General features: G+C 50.9%; 1 protein-coding gene across 1 annotated transcript in view; it reads left to right on the top strand.

Annotated features, from left to right (window-relative positions):
- The window catches only part of LOC119955764 (RLA class II histocompatibility antigen, DP alpha-1 chain-like), a 182,545-nt gene that overhangs the window by 140,641 nt on the left and 28,451 nt on the right, over positions 1–13,453 (top strand). The window lies entirely within an intron of this gene.

Raw genomic sequence — 13,453 nt, 5'->3', positions numbered from 1 at the left:
CTTCGTCATGCGTGAGACTGGGGTTGATGATGTTGAAGGCAGTACACTGGGCACACGTAACTAGGACTAGGTTTGTCGGTTGTTTGAGGGGGTGGAAGATAAGTTTGTGCGCTGTGGGAGGGGCTCGGCTAACCAGGTGCATATGTTCTGGGCATGTCCTGAGCTGGTTCAGAATTTGAGTTTCCTTCTTCAGCACCAAGTCGGAGATTGTACAGATGGATTTAGAGCCCAGTCCTTTGTGGCCATATTTGGGGTGTTGGACCTGCAGAAGTTGCAGACGGGTGCTGGGGCGGATGTCTTAGCCTTCGCCTCATTGATCGCTCGCAGGTGGGTTCTGTTGGAGTGGAAATCAACTACCCTCAGTGTGGCTGGGGGATCTCATGAAGTTTTAGAATCTTGAGAAAGTTCAATACGCGTTAAGGGGGCAATTGGGGGGTTCCACAAAGGTGGCCTTTTATTGTGTTCTTTACAATGCTAGTCACCATCAGCTATTAAGGGGAGGGGTGTTGATGCTACCGTGTTCGGTTGTTTGTTTTGTCTTATGGTTTTGTATTTATTTAAAAATGATTAATAAAAATATTTTTTATACAGGCCACATGATGAACAGCCTTTGCACACAAAACAATTCTTCTCAGTGTCTATCGCTCCAGATATGCAGGGTAAGACGGAACACAGAATAAAACAAACCTCCCAATCACGAGAGCCAATGTTTTTGATCCTGGGTCATTATGAAAGTTCATTCAATGAGCAACCAAGAACCAAACAGGCAAAACAGAGAGATCTTGCTCACAGAAACCTCCGCTAATTGTTTTATTCTTTCACAGAACACGGGCATTGCTGCCAAGGACTACATTTGTTGCCTATCCCTAATTGCCTATAGAGGGTCTGGAGTCAGGTGTAGGCAAAACTGGGTAAGGGTGGCAGACTTCCTGTGGTAGGAGGGATGTAGTTTCATTAGAGGCAGTTCAGAGTAGGTTCACTAGATTGATTCCAGAGATGAGGGGTTTGCCTTATGAAGAGAGATCGAGCAGTTCAGGCCTACACTCTCTCAAGTTTAGAAGAATGAGAGGAGATTTAATTGAGGTTTATCTGATGATAAAAGGTATTGACAAAGTAGCTGTAGAGAGGATGTTGCGTCTTGCGGGACAATCTAGAACGAGAGGTCATAGTCTCAGGATAATGGGGAGCAGATGTAAAACAGAAATGGGGAGAAATTACTGCTCTCAAAGTCATGAATCTGTGGAATTCACACCCCCAGAGTGCAGTGGATGCCAGGACATTGAGTAAATTTAAGGAGCAGATGGACAGATTTTTAATGAGTAATGGGTTGAAGGGTTATGGAAAACGGGCAGGAAAGTGTTGAGGTCGAGAGGAGATCGGTCATGATCGTATTGAATGGCGGAGTGGGCTAGAGAGGCTGGATTGCCCCGACACCTGTTCCTTGCTCTATGTTCCTTCCTGAAAGCTGGGTCTCTGACCTGCGAGTGGGTCGCGGGCGAAATGTCAGAAGGGTCGCAGAGCAACAGTTTTCAAAGGTAACATGCGGGGGGGCCCCTTTCAACTGCTAACAATATGTAAAAGAGAGCAGCAGTGATCCAAGTTGTGGTGTTATGGCAGAAAATTGTGAGGGTGCAGCAATATATCAGAACATCAATAAAATAACTGGTTGGTTAGCGAGAAAATACGGAAAGCTACCAAGAATACAGGCAGGTATGATCCCCAGGTCGTCTGGTAACTTCTTACAGCACATATTACTCTATTTGCTAGGTTTTTGACGGCAGCTGGCCCCGAGAGTCAAAAGCAGGGCCTTGCCTCATGTTTGATCATTGGTGATCACAGAAAGTGAAGTGATGATGGCAGAAACTTCATCCAAGAGGTTTAACTAGGATTGTGTTTCAGAATGTAAATTGTAGAAATGCATGAATAAATAGTCGTGGTCAATAAAACATTGGCTGTTTTTCAAATATTAGGTGGGGAAATAAGTGGGCAATTGAGAGCCTTCCAGGTGGTACGGTGGCACAGTGGTCAGCATTGCTGCCTCACAGCACTAGCCATCCGGGTTCAATTCCCGTCTTGGGGTAACTGTGCGGAGTTTGCACATTCTCCCCGTGTCTGCATGTGTTTCCTCCGGATGCTCCGGTTTCCTCCCACAGTTCAAAGATGTGTAGGTTAGGTGGATTGGCCGTGCTAAATTGACCCTTAGTGTCCAAAGATGTGCAGGTTAGGTGGGGATATTGGGTTACGGTGATAGGGCCAAGGTAGAGCGCTCTTTGGCGGTCGGTGCAGGCTTGATGGGCTGAATGACTTCCTTCTGCACTGTAGGGATTCAGTTGTCTGTGGGGCAGCTTTCATGTTGTCAACATACATTAATATTGATGAACTTATTTCTAATGGTGTACTCTGAAGTTGAATAAACTTTGCAGAAATTGAATTGTATAAAAAGCTAATTATAAATCAATATATTAACATCATGATCTTCAGATTTGTGGCTGTTTAATTTACAAGAACCACATAAGCCTCTCTCCCAGTGTTACCTGTTCTTTGTTCTCCTCTCCTCAATCTTCATCCTTCACTTCTTTATTTCCTCGAGGCAGTGTCCCACGATGAATGCAGGTTCTTCAGTACTTCTCATGAGTAACTATTCATCATCAGTGACCCTAGACAGTGAACCTTTATAGCTAGTAGGACATCACCGGCATTCTGATGTCCTCACTCAATCCTGACATAAACTCATGCACCAACACTAATAATGAACCAATATATTAATATCATTATCTTCAGATATGTGGCTGTTTTATTTACAAGAGGTAACGGTAAGGTAAAGTTACCATAGCCCCAGATGATCATAGGCTGCTTCCCCCTTTGTGTGATCCTGAAGGTCAGCCGGCATGGGGTCGGATGGCACGTGTCTGGAAGGTCGGCAAGCGTGGGTCCCGAAGGTCGGCCAGCGTGGGTCCCGAAGGTCGGTCAGCGTGGGTCCCGAAGGTCGGCCAGTGTGGGTCCCGAAGGTCGGTCAGCGTGGGTCCGAAGGTCGGCCAGTGTGGGCCCCGAAGGTCGGCCAGCGTGGGTCCCGAAGATCGGCCAGCGTGGGTCCCGAAGGTCGGCCAGCGTGGGTCCCGAAGGTCGGCCAGCGTGGGTCCCGAAGATCGGCCAGCGTGCGTCCTGAAGGTCGGCCAGCGTGGGTCCCGGAGGTCGCCCAGCGGGGTCCCGGAGGTCGGCCAGCGTGGGTCCCGGAGGTCGGCCAGCGTGGGTCCCGGAGGTCGGCCAGCGTGGGTCCCGGAGGTCGCCCAGCGGGGTCCCGGAGGTCGGCCAGCGTGGGTCCCGGAGGTCGGCCAGCGTGGGTCCCGGAGGTCGGCCAGCGTGGGTCCCGAAGGTCGGCAAGCGTGGGTACCTAATGTCGGCCAGTGTGGGTCCCGAAGGTCGGCCAGCGTGGGTCCCGAAGGTCGGCCAGCGTGGGTCCCGGTCGGCCAGCGTGGGTCCCGAAGGTCGGCCAGCGTGGGTCCCGAAGGTCGGCCAGCGTGGGTCCCGAAGGTCGGCCAGCGTGGGTCCCGAAGGTCGGCCAGCGTGGGTCCCGAAGGTCGGCCAACGTGGGTCCCGAAGGTCGGCCAGCGTGGGTCCCGAAGGTCGGCCAGCGTGGGTCCCGAAGGTCGGCCAGCGTGGGTCCCGAAGGTCGGCCAGCGTGGGTCCCGAAGGTCGGCCAGCGTGGGTTCCGAAGGTCGGCCAGTGTGGGTCCCGAAGGTCGGCCAGCGTGGGTCCCGGTCGGCCAGCGTGGGTCCCGAAGGTCGGCCAGCGTGGGTCCCGGAGGTCGGCCAGCGTGGGTCCCGAAGGTCGGACAGCGTGGGTCCCGAAGGTCGGCCAGCGTGGGTCCCGAAGGTCGGCCAGCGTGGGTCCCGAAGGTCGGCCAGCGTGGGTCCCGAAGGTCGGCCAACGTGGGTCCCGAAGGTCGGCCAGCGTGGGTCCCGAAGGTCGGCCAGCGTGGGTCCCGAAGATCGGCCAGTGTGGGTCCCGAAGGTCGGCCAGCGTGGGTCCCGAAGATCGGCCAGTGTGGGTCCCGAAGGTCGGCCAGCGTGGGTTCCGAAGGTCGGCCAGTGTGGGCCCCGAAGGACGGCCTCCCTGTCTCTGTAGTCACCTCCAGCCCTCCCTATCTCTGTCACCTCTTCCAGCCCCTGCAGCCCTCCCTATCTCTGTAACCTCCTCCAGACCCGACAACCCTCCCTATCTCTGTAACCTCCTCCAGCCTCTGCAGCCCTCCCTATCTCTGTAACCTCCTCCAGCCCCTGCAGCCCTCCCTATCTCTGTCACCTCCTCCAGCCCCTACACCGCTCCCTATCTCTGTAACCTCCTCCAGCCCCTGCAGCCCTCCCTATCTCTGTCACCTCCTCCAGCCCCTGTAACCCGCCAAGATCTGTGTTCTTCTAATTCCGGCTTCTCAAGTATCCCTGGTTCCCATCTCTCCACCATTGGCAGCCATGCCTTTTGTTGCCTGGATGCCTGAAGCTCTTACATTCCCTCCCTAAACTTCTCCACCTCTTTCTCTCTCTAAAATTACTCTCTGAATCATACCTCCTCTGTTTAAATATCTTCTTACAAAGCTCGGTGCCCAAATTGAGAAGATTCCCATGAATGTCCTTGTGATACTTTACTATTTTCAAGGTGCTACCTAAATACAAGTTATTGCTGATCCTGGTGGTGGGACATTTCTGAAAGTCACGGGCTCACAGAGGTAATTCGGTTCCTTTGCTGAACTCACATTCTATCTTTGCAATAAACAGTTAAATACAAACATTATTCACAATATTAGTTCAACAGCTAAATTACAAAACTTACAGTTATTGTGAAGTCCAGATACAGGGCAGGTTGGAGCACTGGAGTTTCTCTTGGAGTCTGACATTAGGCTCTCCAGCACTGCCACTGGCAGGAGGTATTATTGCAGCGTGACATGTTTACATGGCAGTTCCCATTGTAAACATGGACATCAGCAACATTGAATAGAAACAGTGCAGAATTTACAGTGCAGAAGGAGGCCAATCAGCCCATCGAGTCTGCACCGGCCCTTGGAAAGAGCACCCTACTTAAGCCCACGCCCCCACCCTATCCCTTGATGCCAGTAACCCCACTTAACCTTTTTGCACAATAAGGGCAATTTATCATGGCCAATCTATCTAACCTGCACATCTTTGGACTGTGGGAGGAAACTGGAGCACCCAGAGAAGATCCACGCAGACACGGGGAGAACATGCAGACCCTGCACAGACAGTGACCCAAGCCGGGAATCGAACCTTGGACCCTGGAACTGTGAAGCAACTTTACTAACTACTGTGCCGCCCCATTGGGTAGGAAGACATCAACATTAAATTAAAGGAGGGTGTTGTAGATGGAAACTGCACATTCCCCTCCTCCTTCCCCACTATCCTACAATTTGTTTCTCCTTCAAGTATTTATCTATCTCCCCCTTTTGAGCGTCCCTATTGAATCTGCTTCCACTGCCCTTTCAGGCAGTGCCTTCCAGATCACAACAACTCGATGTTCAAAAAATTCTTCTCATTCCCCTTTGGTTCATGAACCAATCTCTCCGACCTATGTCTCCTCTGGTTACTGAGCCTCTTGCCACTGGAAACACATTGTCATTTACTCTATCAAAACCCCCTCGTGATTGTGAACGCCTCAATTAAATCTCCCCCATAACCTTCTCTGCTCTAAAGAGAATAATCCCAGTTTCTCCAGATTAACTGAGGACCCTCACCCCTGGAACTCAACTGATAAATCTTCTCCAAGTCATCATTCCTAAAGTGTAGGGCCGAGAATGGACACAATAGTCCAATGAGTTAAATAGTTTCAGCAAAACGTCTTCACTTTTGTAATCTGCTTCTCTATTGATAAATTCCCCCTTTACAAACAGCCTCTTCAACCTGTCCTGTCACCTTCAGTATCAGTTATTTTATATTCACTTTCTCTTTCTTTCCACCAAAATGGCCTCTTTTCAGGCGTCATTGTTTAGAGAAGACCCTTCTGCATTGTAGGAATTAAACCCCATCATACCAAATCTAGTGCTGATCATCCTCAATCGAGTGTCCATCATCCCCCATCCAGTGTCCATCATCCCCCATCCAGTGTCCATCATCCCCAATCCAGTGTCCATCATCCCCACCCAGTGTCCACCATCCCCCACCCAATTTCCACCATCCCCCACCCAGTGTCCATCATCCCCATCTAGTGTCCATCGTCCCCTAGTGCCCACTGTCCCGTCCCAGTGCCACAACCCCACCCAGTGTCCACCATCCCCCATCCAGTGTCCACCATCCCCCATCCAGTGTCCACCATCCCCCATCCAGTGTCCACCATCCCCCATCCAGTGTCCACCATCCCCCACCCAGTGTCCATCATCCCCACCCAGTTCCCATCATCCCCCACCCAGTGTCCCCATCCAGTGTCCATCAACCCCATCCAGTGTCCACCATCCCCCATCCAGTCCACCATCCCCCATCCGGTGTCCACCATCCCCCATCCAGTGTCCATCATCCCCATCCAGTGTCCACCATCCCCCACCGTGTCCATCATCCCCACCCAGTTCCCATCATCCCCCACCCAGTGTCCATCAACCCCATCCAGTGTCCACCATCCCCCACCCAGTGTCCACCATCCCCCACCCAGTGTCCACCATCCCCCACCCAGTGTCCACCATCCCCCACCCAGTGCCCACCATCCCCCACCCAGTGTCCATCATCCCCACCCAGTTCCCATCATCCCCCACCCAGTGTCCATCAACCCCATCCAGTGTCCACCATCCCCCATCCAGTGTCCACCATCCCCCATCCAGTGTCCACCATCCCCCACCCAGTGTCCATCATCCCCACCCAGTTCCCATCATCCCCCACCCAGTGTCCCCATCCAGTGTCCATCAACCCCATCCAGTGTCCACCATCCCCCATCCAGTCCACCATCCCCCATCCAGTGTCCACCATCCCCCACCCAGTGTCCACCATCCCCCACCCAGTGTCCACCATCCCCCACCCAGTGCCCACCATCCCGACCCAATGCCATCAACCCCACCCAGTGACCATCTCCTATCCAGTGCCCTTCACCCCCACCCAGTGCCCACCATCTCCAATCCAGTGTCCTCCATCCCCATCCAGTGCCCCCCCCCCCCCCCCCCACCCACCCAGTGCCCATCCCCTTCCCGCCGCCATCTTGATTGAAGGAGTCTAACGGTCGCCCCGCGCGCCGGCGGCCGTTTGAACTGAGCGCGCGCCGGGGGGGGGGGGGGGGGGAGGGGAGCCAGCCGCCGCGCGCTGCTCGATAGCGCCCCCGACCTTCCCCCCGCTGGCCACAGGCGGTACTGCATGTACTCCCCGCATCCCCTCACACAACAAAACAAACCCTCAGTAACTAAAACGAAAAAGGCTGGAGTTTTCAGACGTTATCTCTTTAAAAAAAAAACAATAATTGAAAGAGATATTTTTAAAAATCCCTCGCCTGGGAATTTGGAGGGTTGAGGTCGACTTTTTCACAGGCGAGCCTGAGGCGCCTGCCAGACCGGGGTCCTCCCTGCGGGGCGGGGAGCCGCTAATTGAGCAACAGTGAAAGGGGCGGGCGGAGCGAGAGGCTGAGGGGCATGGAAACAAAATGGCCGCCTGGTCCAGGTAGAGGGTCCTGCTTTCACTCAATTCAGGATAGTTCCAGACAGGGAGCACTCAGCAGCTCAGGCAGCAGCTGGGCAGGGGGAGAAGGCATTCAGGTTTCAGAGGCAATGAGTTTTATTTATAGCTGCAGGCTGGGTGAGGAGGAAGGAGGAGGCAGACAGGGGAGGAAGATGGTCAGTGTGCGTATGCCATTGGTGATCGCCTTCACTGGTGAAGGTGCATGGGGGGTGGGTAAGGGGGAGGTTACGCCATGGAGCGGATAAGACACTATTTCATACAATTTACAGCGCAGAAGGAGGCCATTCAGCCCATCGAGTCTGCACCGACTCTTGGAAAGAGCACCCTACCCAAGGTCCACACGTCCATCCTATCCCCGTAACCCAGTAACCCAGCCAACACTAACGGCAATTTTGGACACTATGGGCAATTTAGGATGGCCAATCCACCTAACCCGCACATCTTTGGTGGGAGGAAGCCGAAGCACCTGGCGGAAACCCACGCAGACACAGGGAGAATGTGCAGACTCTGCCCAGACAGTGACCCAAGCTGGCTGTGAAGCAATTGTGCTAACCACAATGAAATGAAAATTGCTTATTGTCACGAGTAGGCTTCAATGAAGTTACTGTGAAAAGCCCCTAGTCACCACATTCCGGCGCCTGTCCGGGGAGGCTGGTACAGGAATCGAACCGTGCTGCTGGCCTGCTTTAAAAGCCAGCGATTTAGCCCAGTGAGCTAAACCAGCCCCTTGCTACCGTGCTGCCTAGTTGCATCTGCGGCTAACGGACTGTGTTTCACTGGCATTGTATTCCTGGGATGTGGGTTTTGCTGGCTCGCCCAACATTGGTTGCCCATCCCTAATTGCCCCTTGGAACTGAGTGACTTACTCAGGCCATTTCAGAGGGGCAGTTACAAGTTGATCGCTTGGCTGTGTGTGGGTCTAGAGTCACATGTAGGCATGACTAGGTATGGACCACAGATTTCCTTGCCTAAATAACATCAGTGAACCTGATGGGCTTTTATGACAGTCAATGATAGAATATGTAACAGTGACCATGAAACTGTCACGGGATGTGGGTGTTGCTGGCAAGGCCTGGCATTTCTCACCTCATTAATTGCCCATTGGAAAGGTGGTGCTGAGCCGCCTTCTTGAACTGCTCAGGCCCATGTGGTGTAGGGACACCCACAGTGACGTTCGAAGAGAGATCCAGGAATTTGACCCAGCGACAATGAAGGAACGTCTGATGTAGTCCCAAGTCAGGATGGTAGTTTGGCTTGGAGGGGAACCTCCAGCAGGCAGAGTGTCTGCTGCCCTTATCCTTCTAGGTGGTAGAGCTTGTGGTTTGAAAGGTTCTGTCTGAGGAGCCTTGGTGAGTTCCTGCAGTGCAGGAGATGATGCACATTGCCGACACTCTAGTCGAGTGGGGGATATGCTGCACCATGAGGTTACAGATTGTGGTTGACTATAATTCCGCTGCTGTTAATGCCCACAGCGTCTCATGGTTGTCCAGTCTTGCCTAGCCCAGACTAGATTTGTTTGAAACCTATCTCATTTTGCACGATGGAAATGCCTCAAAACAATGTAGTTTAACCTCAATGTGAGCATGGGTGGCATGGTAGAATTGGTTAGCACTGTTGCTTTACAGCAACAGGATCCCAGGTTCGATTCCCGGCTTGGGTCACTGTATGTGGGGAGTCTGCATGTTCTCCATGTATCTGTGTGGGTTTCCACCGGGTGCTCCGGTTTCCTTCCACAAGTCCCGAAAGACTTGCCGTTAGATAATTTTGGACATTCTGAATTCTCCCTCAATATACCCGAAAAGGCGCCGGAGTGTGGCGATGAGTGGATTTTCAGTGTCACTTTATTACAGTCTTAATGTAAGCCTACTTGTGACAATAATAAAGATTATTATTATTATGTGACGGCGGACCATCATCTCCACAAGGAATGTACAATGGCCATTCCTACCAATCCTGTCATGGGCAGATCCATCTGTGACACGCAGGTGGGTGAGGATGAGGTCAAGTATGTCTTTCCCACGGCTCCCTCACAGTCTGGCAGCTATTTCCTTTTGGATTCAGGTAGCTCAGTCTTTAGTGGAGCTGCCGAGCCTCCCCTGGTGATGGACATTGAAGTCCCCCGACATTCTGAGCCATTGCCATCCCCAGTGCCTCCTCCAAGTAATGTTCAAAATGGAGGAATGTCAATTCATCAGCTGAGGGAGGGATGGGAGGAGGGAGATGTGTGCGTTAGGAGGAGGTTTTCATGTTTTTTAAAAATATTTTTATTGAAACTTTCCATGTATAACAATTCAAGAGAGTATCAACATGGGAAATGGATGTTACATAGTGCAACATTAAGAAAACACAACCAAATATATAAATACCATCCTTTCCCCAACAATAGACCCCCCCCCCCCCCCCCCCCCCCCCCACCACCACCACCAAATGGTGAATTCTTTGAAGTAGGAAACTAATGGCTGCCAGCTCAGGTAGACCGACCCCCTGAGCGTGTACTTGACCACCTCCAGATGTAAAAATTCCATGAGGTCACCGAATCATATTGAGGCACTGTCGCCTCTGGGCTATTAGTGAGGCAAATGGGAGGATTTGAAAATGAAATGAAATGAAAATTGCTTATTGTCACAAGTAGGCTTCAAATGAAATTACTGTGAAAAGCCCCTAGTTGCCACATTCTGGCGCCTGTTCGGGGAGGCTGGTACGGGAATTGAACCGTGCTGCTGGCCTGCCTTGGTCTGCTTTCAAAGCCAGCAATTTAGCCCTGTGCTAAACCAGCCCAGGATTTCCACCTTCACCCCCGTCCGCAACCCCAGCAAACCCAATGCCCCGAAAATAGTCACAAAAAGAGGGCAACAGATCAATGTAAAGAATCGCTGACTTAGTTTTGAAGAAGGAAACCCAAAAGCTTGCCATCTTGGGACACGACCAAAACATATGGGCATGATTAACTGGACCCAAAGAACATCGCTCACACCTGTCCTCCACTCCCAAAAAGAAACTGCTCATCCCACCTTTAGTTAGGTGAGCTGAATGAGGCTTAGTCGGGCACAGGAGGAGGTGGTTTACCCTGTGAAGGGCCTCACACCACACCATCATCCCCATCCAAAATAGGTCCCAGTTCCTCCCACTTAACTCGCACCTCATCCAGCGGGGCTACCTCCAATCACAGGATTTGCCCAGAAATAGCAGAAATGCTCCGCCCACCAGACCCTTCCAGTGATAGGATCCAATTCAACAAGGTGGGCCGCAGAGCCAAAGGAAATGTCGGAAAAGTCTTCCAGACAAAATCATGTGTTTGGAGGTAACGGAACAAGTCTGGCCCTGAAAGTTGCAACTTAGTCAATAGCTCCTCCAAACTAACAAACCGTCTCACCACAAACAGATCCCCAAAACTCTCAAAGCCCTTTCTCTCCTATGACCCGAAGGTCGCGTTCAGACTCGACAGTGCAAATCGGTGCTTGCCACAGAAAGGGGCCAGCAATGGCATGGAGCCAATTTATAATGCTGCCTAAATTGCCTCCATATTGTTAGAGTAATGCTATCCCACTTCTGCAAGTCAGACCTCGCCCTGCTCACCAGGCTTCAATCTATGGAGCAATGACCAGTCATGCGCCACCCAATACCCAGATACCGAAGGCTACCTCTGGAAAGAGGAAAAGGTAATATCCCCCAATTGTTTCCTCTTCTCGGGGAAGTGGGGGATGTTTAACCAGAGAATATTCACTCTTCACCAGTTTGTACCCCAAAAACGGAGCCAAAGCTCCCGAGTAGCTTCATTATTTCATCCATAAGACTGGATCCATAATATACAGAAGTGAGTCATCAATATATAACGACACCCTACGTTCCCTCACCCCCTTCCCCACCTTATCTCCCTCCATTTACCCGAAGATTTCAGTACTAGGCAAAGGCTCAAACACCAAAGCAAACACGAGGGAGAGTTAGAGTCGTTCCTATTGAATCTAATAGAGATTCATGGACACAAAACCCTTCCTCTGCTAACAGCGCTACAACCAAAATCCACGGCGAGTGCTGACTGGGATCTGTCTCCAAGATCAAGTCCACAAAATGTGGAGCATGATCTGAGATTGTGTTGCCGAATATTCCGCTCTCCGCACCAAAGGTAGAAGGGACCTACCCAATGGGAAGAAGTTAATCCTCTTGCCCATGGCAGAAGAATGACAAATCATTATCCCTTGTGTGCAAAAAAATACCACAGGTCTGCCCCCCCCCCCCTCCCCCCCACCGCCCCATCTGCTCCACAAAGGCCAGAATTGCCTTCACTAGCCCCAAGGCAGCAAGCAATTTGGCCTGGATTGATCCAGCTTAGGATCCAGTACACAGTTAAAGTCTCCTCCAAAAACCAGTTGGTGCATGTCTAGATCGGAATAGATGGCTACAGTCTCCTAACAAATGCCACATTGTCCCAATTTGTCATCTGGACATTTATCAATGTCACCAACATACCCTCCAAAGACCCACTGGCCATAACAAATCTGCCGTTGGGATCCGCCGCAGTCTTAGTGGCCAAAAAAACACACTTTATTAACTAAAATCGCCGCACCTCGGGCCCTTCCATCAAAGCCCAAATGAAACACTTGGCTCACCCACTCCTTCCCCAGTTTGGTCTCATCCTTTACCCGCAAATGATTCTCCTGCATAAACACCACAGCAGCACTTCAATTCTTCAGGTGAGCAAAAAGACTCGACCTTTTTACCGGGCCAACTCCCTTATGTTCCAGGTGATTATCGATTGGAGCCTCCCACCCCCATCCCTGAGTCAGTTATTTCCACCGCAATCAGTCGTCAAGTACCTACTCAAAAAAATAAAGGCCCAAGGCCTACCCAAAATGGCTGCCAAACCCACCCATTGAGTGAAACAAAAAAAATCACACAGTCACCATCAGCAAACTAAACCCTCCCCGTCCCCGCACTGCCATCCCCCTACTAACACCCAACACAAATACACATATTGAATGACCAATACCCTCTCCCCAACTCCCAACCACACACAGATACTAAAGCTCATTGAACCAAGTGAAACTGCTTCAACGGCACCAGCTTCTTCCCCATCTTACTCCTGTGAACTAGCAAACTTTAACACTAGTGGGGCAGTTCACTCCCAGGATAGAGAGAAAAAAACAACTGTATCGGCCTCCCTGAGGATCAAATGTAGGAGGTTTTCATGTTTGACCTGATAACATGAGGCTTCATGGGGTCCAGAGTTGACGTTGAAAACTCACAGGCAACTCCTTCTTGACTGTGTACTGTCATGTGAGAGTACTTTTAAGAAATGGGTGTTTATATCAATATCTGTAGTGAGAGTACCTTTAAGAAATGGGTGTTTATTACTGCAGTGATGTCAGAGAGTGGGTGGAGCTGGGCTGTCTGTCAGCTTTTTACTTTCGTATTAGGCTGTTTGCTGCAGGGTGTGTTTTAGTTTCGTTTTTAGAGCTGGATAGCTGCAGTCACAGCCAGAAGGTGTATAAATCTCTCTCTGTAATCTAAAGACTGTAAATTGATCCTGGTGATTTCAAACTAATAACAGCAGTGACTTCAGCCTGATGTGCTTCTGGTAAAAGATGTTTTAAGTCTTATGGATGCTAAAAGGAAAGCTTAAAGGATTACTTAGTGTTGTATTCTTTGGGGGTTGTATTTGAATTAATGGTTGCTAAGATGTTCACTGTATGTTTTAAAAAGGTTAACTTGAATTCATAGAATAAACATTGTTTTGCTTTAGAAAATACTTTTCCATTTCTGCTATACCACACCTGTAGAGTGGGCCGTGTGCTCCC

Source organism: Scyliorhinus canicula, chromosome 21 (genome assembly GCF_902713615.1).
Source record: "Scyliorhinus canicula chromosome 21, sScyCan1.1, whole genome shotgun sequence".
Classification (NCBI taxonomy): Eukaryota; Metazoa; Chordata; class Chondrichthyes; order Carcharhiniformes; family Scyliorhinidae; genus Scyliorhinus; species Scyliorhinus canicula.
This window is presented reverse-complemented; position numbering and strand designations above follow the sequence as displayed.